Consider the following 10,616-nt stretch of genomic DNA (forward strand, 5'->3'; position numbering starts at 1 on the left):
CATAAATAAGGGAAAGTGTGGGAGCTTTCCTTAGTTAAGGTAATATATATATATATGCAGAACAGCATTTATATGCAAGCAAACCTATCTTAATCACTCAGAACAAACCTACAGGAAAATAACTTTTGGGGTGAGTCATGAAAAAAGCAAGGTCATTCTAAGTTAATGTCTTCAGAGTTAACTTCAACGCTGTGAAACACGCAGCTCAGACAAATCCTTGCAGGGTGCAGCAATTATTCTTCTCTACATATGAGAAAACATATACATATACAATAAAAAGTTGCTTTGTTGAAAACTCATAATACTTAATACACACAAGCTAATTCCCCTGGATGTAGTAGCGTAAAAATCACACAACCACCTCTGACCAAAGGTCTAGTTAAGCCAGAATCCTGTCTGTGACCGTGGCAGTACCTCTTGCCTAAGGAAAAACTACAAGGCAGCACCATGTGCAGAGTAATCCTTCTTCTAATATACTCTCCCAATTTTTGGTAATTATTTGTGTAGGCACTCCTGAACTGGACTTGACCTCCCCAGAGAGCCACGGATAGGCCATTCCTACCATGACCTCTCTGCTTCTGACTTAAATGTACGAGCGGCCTCCACTAGACCCCCGGGTCCCACCTGGGACACAGAACAGAGCTACTCTAAAGATGATCGGAAATTGTCCAATGAAAATATATTGCCTGTAAGATTCCCTCGTTACTTATTTTACAAACTGGACAGTACTCGGTGACCATACAGGAAGAGAAAGGGTAGTGTTGTGGTTAGGGCAGGTGAGTGCTCTCCTGGGAAACTGGAGTTTCATAGAATCATAGAATTGTTTAGGTTGGAAAAGACCTTTAAGATCATCCAGTCCAACCATTAACCTAACATTACCAAGTTCACACTAAGCCAATTAAGGGTAGACTAGACTAAACCATGTCCCAAAGTGCCACGTCTACCCATTTTTTGAACCCCTCCAGGGATGGGGACTCCACCACCTCTCTGGGCAGCCTGTTCCAATGCTTGACTACCCTTTCCGTGAAGAAATTTTTCCTAATATCCAACCTAAATCTCCCCTGGCGCAGCTTGAGCCCATTTCCTCTCATCCTATCGCTAACTACATGGGAGAAGAGCCCAACACCCCCTCCCTACCCCCTCCCTGCCCCCTCCTGCCAGGAGCTGCAGAGCGATCAGGTCTCCCCTCAGCCTCCTCTTCTCCAGGCTGAACACCCCCAGCTCCCTCAGCCGCTCCCCACCAGCCCTGTGCTCCAGACCCTGCCCCAGCTCCGCTGCCCTTCTCTGGACACACTCCAGCACCTCAATGTCTTTCTTGTAGTGAGGGGCCCAAAACTGGACGCGGCATTCCAGGTGTGACCTCACCAGCGCTGAGTGCAGGGGCACAATCACCCTGCTCCTGCTGGCCACACTATTCCTGATACAAGCCAGGATGCTGCTGGCCTTCTTGGCCACCTGGGCACACTGCTGGCTCATGTTCAGTAGTTTTTTCGAGTTTTCCCCTCTCTGCCATCGCTCCCGTGCAATGTGAGGCAACCTCAGCCCAAACGGCGCGTGTTTATTGTGTGCACCTCGCTCTCAGGAGGTCTGGCTGCTCCCCTGGGGTCGGGGCTGCAGCAGGGCACCCGCAGCTGCACGGGAAGCTGCTGAGGGCTCTGCTTCAGTAAAGCGGGACGTCCTGGTGCTCAGGGTCCTTAAGGACCTCCTTAGAAACACACATCGAGCAGAATTTTGAAAATGGCAATCCTAATTCTGGTTTTCCCTGGTCACTGAAGGCTTGGCTTTGAAATCTTAATATACCTTATGTGATAACTCTTAATGCAGCTTACATGTGTCCAGTAAGCAACAGGAGGTGGCCATCAATAGCATGGAGGATAGTTCTTTGGTTTGGGTTTTTTTGTTTCATGAGAGACGATAAAGCATCTTGCTGGGGACACCACAGCATCTGCCCCTGCGCAGCTCTCGGAGGACAGGAGAGGTGCATGCAGGGACACAAAAGCCTCCTGAGGCTGAGCCCTCGGGTGAACCGCAGTCACTTGGATAAGGCCTGATCTAATCTTTACAAATGTGTTAACAGCCTGAAATTAATATACTTCCAATTAACCTGCAGATAAAACTGTCTGCTAGTATAGCCATCCACGAGGCCGTGCAGATATCCTGACGGCACGGAGTGGAGTATTTTCAACACCCGGCTCTGCGAGGTGGCAGCACCTGCAAACGCTCACCGCTGCCCAGACTTTGCATACAAGTAGCTGCTGTCAGGCTGTTCCTCGGTGCGACTGCATACACACACACATACAAACACTTGCCTGCTCCAAGTCTTGCAACCTGAAATTTCGTAGTTTTTTGGGTTGTTTTTTTTTTTTTTTTAAAGTGTGCCATGTGGTTCAAATAAGATCCAAATTCTCCAGTATAGGGAAGTGTCTCCTTATATTTCTCTCCTCTGGTTGCTAGAGTGACCAGGATCCATGTAAAATTACACAGATAGTCTCTTGTGGTACAAAAAACACCAGTAAAAAAAAAGCTGCAGCCAGAAAACAGAAAGGAATAGGCCAGGCCTCAAAGCCCCAAACACAGAGGCTCGTTACAGGTAACACAAAAACTCCAGCTCCCAGCCACAAGCATTTTATTTGAGATTCTTTTCCTATGTCCATATATGACTGTCTGTCCCTTCTGAATTCCTTGCTGTGTCTACACCCTTTTCTTTGCCAGGGCACATCTGTTAAAGTCTTCATTTTTGGCTTTTGAAGTGGGCATTTTGAATCCAGCTGAACTTTAAAAAAGATCCTGAGCAAAGGCCTTTAACAAGTAAATATAAATATATTATTTTTATGAATAGGCCCCTGTTTTCACATGTTCCACTTGCAATGGCCTCTTGTCCACAACTGCTGGCGTGTCAAACCCTCTACAGGAAGAATACACTTCTGGAGTAATACACTTTTCCTTGTGGTGCACAAGGGAGATTCTCAAAGAACATTTTAACGAAAAAAAATTCACCCATGCTGCAGGGGGAAATCCCACTGTTGTGCTGCAGTCTGGGGCAGCAGAAACCACTCTGGCCAACGTGCTGGGACTGACCCCCCCCAGCGCTACGGGGAGATCCTGATCCAGGTTCAAGCTGCGTGGCTCAGACACCGTCTGCTTGCTACGGCGTTTGTGCTGAACCTGGGCAGAGCTTGAGGCTGCTTGCAACGTACATCCACGCACACACACCCCCCGGAGAACAAACGCGTTGGATCTCAGCCCTGCCTCACCAAAGTCAAATGGGAGTTCACTAATTTCAATTACTGTAGAGTTTAGTCAGTAGTTTTTATGTGGTGGCTCCTCCACATTAAAACCAACAGTTAAAGGCTGCTTACTTTTTCATTTTTGAGGTTTCCTTAATTAACAAGTGCCATTACCCTCTTTTTTGTTTTAATTCTTTTAACCTGAAATGCAGTTGAGGCCCCACAAATGGACTGTCATTCTCATCTGAATCAAGAGTCCTCTTTAAGGCAGCAGCAGTAAGGAGCGGCGTGGAATTATTTGCCCATGAATAATATGTTAATATTTATACACAGCTTGCTTAGATAAGAAAAACAACTTGAAGATTTATGGGCGCAGCTCTGCATGGCCATGCTTTGTGGAGCAACTTTTCAAGCTCCATGTAGAATCCCGAGTGTTGATTTTGCCTCCTGACAGTTTAATGTGTAACCCAAGAAAGTGCATTCTTCAGGATTTAAAAAAAAAAAAAAAAAAAAAAAGGAAGTGTAAAAAAGGAAAATCAAACCATCGCAATCTGCCTGCTCTTCTTTTCTGCTAGGGATTTCACTACATTTTGAGGAGAGCACAATCATATTAATATGGGGATCCTCAAACACAGCTGAACTGGAGAAAGTCCACAAGCTGTGCATGCACATATACAAAAACCTTGGATTTACTTTTTTCTTTAGTCTTCTTCTGGGTGCTTACTATTGCAAAAAATGCAGCTTTGCTTTTTCATAAAATTTTCATAAAGCTCAAGTCCTGCTTAGGCTATAGAAATGGAACGGGAAGAAAATCACAAAGAAATACTCCTGCTCCATGTGTGTGAGAAGAGGGATGTTTACTCCCTGTTTATTTGTTCTGGGGGAAATAAAGTGCTTTGTGTGAGGGCTCTTTGCTAGCGAGGCTGAAATGCTCTCAGGGCCCTGCTAAAGCATTGCCAAGTCTGTCAGGAGAGGGGAAAGCAATCTGGGCAGACTGCCCTAAATTAAAACAAAACTCAAATCAAATTCAGTTTAGCACACAGCGTAGTACTTCGTATGGAGGCTAAAGGCAGAATTACCAACTCAAGCATTAAAAAATCCTGAGTCAAGACCCCAGCATATCATCAAATGAGCTTAAAATTATAGCAATTAAAATAATAATGCTGTTTCTTTTTTTCTGCTCTTTTTGCATCTCAAAGGGTTCATGTTTCCTACCTTGTCTCAGCCCACGTAAGAGATGAAATGAAACAAAGGCTGAGGTTCTGGTGCAATTATATGTTTCTGGGAGCTGAGGGCTTTAAGAAACATCACCTGTGTGAGGCTTGCAGTAAACTTGTGAGAGGTGGGAACAGTGCAAAAGAAACCAGAGCTGTGGAGAAAATGCAATTAATTACAAACTTACCTGAGATACTGAACAAATTAAGGAAACCTCAAATGCTGCTTTATTGTAACATATTGGGATCCTACACTATTTATGCTTTCTTTTAGGATGAGCTAACCAGCAAACTTTGGACTTGTATCAAGATTTCAAACCAAAGCTCAAAGCTGCCTGCGTAAGGCTTCTTGTTAGTTTTGATATGAGGTTTTAGGAATTTTTTTAATGCTAATGCCACACCACTGGTTATAAGGCTTTTTGCAATGTATCAGAGAACAATTTTTTCAATATTGATGGTCTTTCCCCACCAGGGAGTTGGGAGTAGGATTGAAAACCACGTGCTTCAGCACTCAGAGAGTCCCTGTGAAGTTAATGGAAGCCAATTTAGGCACCTGGGTACAGCCTTGACAGAGGTTTTCAAAGGCACATGTGATTTTTATGACCTTAATGCTATTTTTGGCCTTTAGAAATCTCTTTCATAGCTTAACTCCAGATACCTCTTCGTGAAAACTCTGTCCTCTGTTTACTTCTCAGCACTTATAGATGTTCTTTATAGATTTACCTATTTTAAAGTCATTGAAACAAACGCTGTGGGTATTGGAAGGGGGAGTGAAAATTAAGGAGGCTAGAGATAATTTCAGTTACCTAACATTTATTTGACTTAGTCATGCAGAACTGGATCAGTGCAGCTGATATGGAATGATGATTAAACTAAACCCTGAATCTATATACCCATGTGATCACCCTCATTATCTCTGCTATTGAGGTTGATCTGACAAGTAACTTTTATTTAGAATCAGCCATACTTCTTTTCCCCGCCTACCCCAAAGGCACCAGAGTTGTTTGCAGCTCCCCACTTAAAGTAAAATGTGATTTACGCCTACAGTGCAGAGAAGGAGCTGGGTAGAAGAGAACTGTCGTCTTTTTCTGGGGGGGCCTGATCCAAAACCCATTACAGGCAAGAAATCAGGGTTTGTAAAGACTCTGAAGATCACTGCATTAAAAAACACAGAATGCTATAACTCAGTTACTAAATGTCCATTGATTCTTTGCTTTCTCATATACATTCACATAAAAAAATGCATATACATTTCAGTATCACCTGTAATACTGCATAAATTGTTATGGCCTAAGCCCAGAACACTTGACCTTTAGTCATGTAGACAAACTGCTGAACGAAAGAATATTTTTATAACAAGAAGGTACAGAAAATGTTAGCAACAATCACTTTAGGCAGAAATTTCACTATGCTATATACTTATAGGATATTGAATGTGCTGCTAGATAAAGCATATGTTTAGTAAATGGGCCCATATCTCTGCTCTGGTCTATAGGGGCTGACCTCCTGGCTGACCTTTCTTTTAGTGAAGCTGACTCAGTAGATGAGAAATGGTTAACTCGCCTCCTGTACCATCACTCTTTCTGACCAGACGTGGTAATGGCAAAGCAGAGGTACAAAGGTTCACAGAACTGATTGTTTCCAAAGACATGCGCTATTCCTAAAAGAAAGGAAGCCAGGCTAGAAATTAAATTTTCAATGAGAGGGTGCAAAGATGGTCTTTTTCAACTCTGGTTTCTGGTTTTGGTTTTGCTTGTGTTTTCTGGCTTGTTTTTTAAAAACTTACCTAAGCTTGCTGAGGTGGAGATTGAGGCACGTTGGAAAACAGTCAGCTCATTTTTGATTTCTTCTGACAATTCTGAGAGTCACGAGTTTTCCTCAAAGATTGTTGAGTTGTCATCTGAGGATCTCTTGGGTCTGGAGCCTGGCATCGTGCGGAGGGTGGCTTTTATGCGCTGCCCAGTTGGCAATAGTTCCCACTGGCTATTAAAATGGAGGCTGGGGAGCAAGGGGGAGGAGGCTATAAGGGTGCTGTGAACAGGGCAGATGACGATCCAATACCAATGTCATTTCTTCATCATCAGTTTGTGCTTCTATGGGAGGAGAATCCTGAAAAGGGCCATTGCTACTGGGCTTATGAGAGCTCTGCAAGGCAGGATGAACACAAAGCTGCCGCAGTGCAAGGCAGGATTTGAATGGATTTAGGTAAGCTGAGAATTTGGCCTTTGCTCTGCATTTGGTTGGTACTTGGTAACCTGAGTGGCTGTGCTACGTAGCAATTTGTTTTGATATTCTGGGCCCTTTATTTTATGAAATATTGGCTTCATTTTATAAAATACCTCTGAGGCAAGAAGGGAAACCAGGCAAGTTGCAAAATAATTCTCTGACCAGCCACTCAAAGCCCCATGAGATCTATTATTCTGACAGCAAATCTCCCCATGATGCATGCAAACTCAATTCCCACTTTTGCACCGTCATGTCAAAACTTGCATCCATCACTCTCTCACAGCCTGTTTCAGGCCTTGGCCGATTTTGGTACTACCTGAGGTATGCAAAACAATGTTCTTTCTCCTGCTATTTGAACACAGAGAGGCCTCAAGTAGGGGGAGAAATTTGAAGGCAGCCACCCAGATGTTGCTGCCGCAATGTGGGAGACAGAGCCTTTTGTCTCTGCTGTCACTAAAGCTAGAGAACAATTTATCTGATTTGTGCATGGAGCAACATTATGTGTCTTTCCATTGTGTGCGAACATTTCTCTTGCTTAAAATGTTACACTTAATGGAGCAGTTAGTCCTTAAAGCTACAATGTTTTGTTTTTCTTCAATGTAATTAAATCTGGAAGAGACCAAATCAACAGTTTGCCGGTATAGAGGATTAGACTTCCCTGTTGCTACTTGTATAGCTTGATAGATTATGCACAGTGCTTTGCACAAATACAGTACGACCTAAATACCTTACCATCTATTCATCTGTATCAGATATAACTCCCTTCTCACCCTAAATAATTAATATATGTTGCCTGAGTCATTAACGCACGAAAACCGATGAACACTGGACAGATAAGAAATAAGCTTAAAGAGTAGAAAGTTGAGAGCAAACTGTCTCATTCCCATCTACCCATTCTCACTCTCTCTCAACACAAGAAAAGAAAGAAAAAAAAAAGCAATTGTTCAAATTACAATGGAGTGAGGATGAAGGCATAAAGCCATATGAGAGAGAAGAAATGTCATTATGAACAGACTGGAAAACTTTAAATTCTGAAAAGGGAGAATGGCAGGGCTGAGGTGCAGCTGAGTGCTGAGCTATGTGAAGAGTCGGAGGAGAGGAGAAAGGGAAGTCAGGGCCCGAGCATGCAGGGCCAGTGGTGAGGCATGGGGAGGGGTAAACGATGCTCTTCCCCACCCAGGAGTGGAAGAGAAAGTCACCATGGCCGAGGAGAAGACCAGAGTCAACAGAGTGACCTGGTAGCAGTGCTGGTGGAGCAGGGCAGGAGAGGCTTCTCGGGGGGGGGGGGGGGGGGAAAAACAACCCAGAACAGTGTGTAGGTACAAAAGGAAAAGAGTTGCTGAGCGAAAAGGCCTTGAGGCTTTTCCAGGGCTAACATCTATAAAGGATCTTCACCAGACTGGAGAAAGGGGAAGATGGACTGACAGAAGAGTTGGAAAATCAGAGTTCAACAAAACAGACAGACCAACCTTACATAAAAAGAAAGGTTGCAGGGCTGAAAATAAGACTACACAGAAAGGCAAAGGTAAAGCTGAGTAGGGGCTGGCTTTCTTTGTCCTTAAGAGATTTTATAGCTAATGCTATGTTAATTTTGTGTAGTGCCAAAGACAATATAAACTGTAGAGAAAATCAGATCTGTAGTGGTCGGGGATGTAGAGAAACAGTCAATTGTATATTTAACAGGAAGTCAGGGAGATCAAAGAGTTTTCAAAATGGTTTTGTTTTTAAATGATACCCTGGCTTTATTTTGTTTAGATTGAGCTGGGGGCCTCTCTGAAGAGGATAAAAGGAGAACAGAAATGTGTAACAAAGACATTTCCCCTCTCCTTAACAGTCAAGGGAACTTGACATCCCCGTCAAGCAATAGCACTATTATATGTACCGCTGCAAGAAAGGAAGCTATTTTATCCTTGGAAGAAGAGAGAGATGTTATCTTCTAGAAAAGAGGTAAGATTCTGCAGAAATTCAGTGCTGTTAATAGACTGTTATGACAGTGTGCAATTTCATTTCCAGTGAACAATGCATGTCAAAGGCCTAACGCTACAGCGGTTAACACAGATAAAATAGAAAACAAGAACTGCAGAACCTACACTCTCTGGTAACTTATCCTTCCAAAAATTCTTCTCATGTTAAGAGTTAAATTAGCTATTTACTTTTAGCTATTTTCATCTCAACATGAAGGGATGGGTTTGCATTAATGGAAGTGGCAAAGTCTAGCTTGTAATGAATTAAGATAGAAAAACATTAGACTCTGGAAAAAAAATTCTCTAAAAGATCTTCCATAAAAGGGAACATCTCATAACACTTCTGGAGCAGGTCCTGGGCCCAAATTTTGCAAATAAATTAAGTGTATGCTTAAATCTGCCTTTGCTCATCAAAACATTGAAACAGCTTTATATTTTTTTCCTGATTTAGAAGGGATTTGAGTGAATACTTAAACATGTATTTGTTTTGTAGGACTTTGAATGTTATGTGCAGCCAATGCCGTGCTTCAGTTTCACACTCCTACTACGTGGGCAGCATTATGAAGCTAAAATCTTAAGTTTCAGTTAAAACAGGATATTAAAGATTACAAATTAGAGGATACAAGAGGAAGAAGGGGTTCTCCACGGGAGGCACATATGCCCTCTCTGCTTCAGAATGAGGAACAAACAAGAGGCTGTTTCCTATTTCTGCAGCCACGGCTGATGTTAGTACCAGAGTCATAGCCGCCCCTGCCGAAGTTACTACAGTTAAGGTGGTGCCAGCCTTTCCATTAGAAACATTATAGACACCATTTAATAACTTGGCCATAAGTACTTGGTTCAAGGTGAGATTTGGCATCGAACATTGTCAGTCCTTCAGCAATTCTGAAGACATTTCCCTCCTCCCAAGTCTTGAATATTCCACAAGTATTTTAGTGCAGAGTATTTACTTTCATTAAAAATAATCCAGCCACCAAGCCAGGAAACTCAAAATTGCTACTCTACCCTTAATTGGTTTAGTGGTGGACTTGGTAATGTTAGCTTAATGGTTGGACTGGATGAGCTTAAAGGTCTTTTCCAACCTAAACGATTCTATGATTCTATGATTTATAAAGTTTCCTTTTGGGTCAGTATTCCCATAATTTCAAAACAACTGCATCTCTCTGAGTGAACTGTGACACCATCTTGCTCATCAGTGCAAGGGAAAGCTGCAATCTTTAGTTGAAATCTTCAGTGTACAGAACATGACATACAAATCATTTATGGTATGAATTATGGCCTCTCAGGTAGCTTCTAAATACATGCATATTTGTATTTTCCCTTTTGCTGGATCATGCAGCTGAGGACCTCAGAGTGATCTGTAAGCCCCATGTGCTCTCTTAGCATCACCATTACCAACACACGCCCAGCTTTTTATCTCTCTGTTCAGGCTGTCAACTAAGAGCTTTCCACCGATGCACCCCAGTTTGTTCTTTTTCTGCTTACCACTCATGGATGACTTTCTGTTTAATGTAACAGTTTTAGAGCTGCAGGAGGCACCTACACCTTGATGTCTTAGCCTGCTGGCAGGGCTCTTCATCCCCATCCTCATCAAAATGACACAACCGTTTGGCTACATTCCTGCCAAGGGCAGTGATTGTAGTGGGATGGGGGAATCGTGCTGCAAAGCTCTATCTCCCAGCCACAGAGAGGTGATGCCTGGGCAGGAGCAACATATCCCAATGGCATGCAGTCCCGATGTGAGAGGAGAGAGGCTGTGAAACCCCATCTTCCCTTCTCTAGCCACAGCTGTGGTTGAGTTGATGAGTTTTTGTTCCCTTTTTGGCATATGCTCCTACTTCAGCTTCACCCTAGCTCGCAGGGATAAAGCTGTACTTCAGCTCTCCACTCTCATCCCATGGTGGCACGAAGAAGTGTTCAGAGGTGGTGAGTCAGGCAGCCCTTTCTCACCCACAGGCAGCTGCCTGTTGGGTTTGTGGTCTCTG

The sequence above is a fragment of the Pelecanus crispus genome, chromosome 7 (assembly GCF_030463565.1).
Source record: "Pelecanus crispus isolate bPelCri1 chromosome 7, bPelCri1.pri, whole genome shotgun sequence".
Lineage (NCBI taxonomy): Eukaryota > Metazoa > Chordata > Aves > Pelecaniformes > Pelecanidae > Pelecanus > Pelecanus crispus.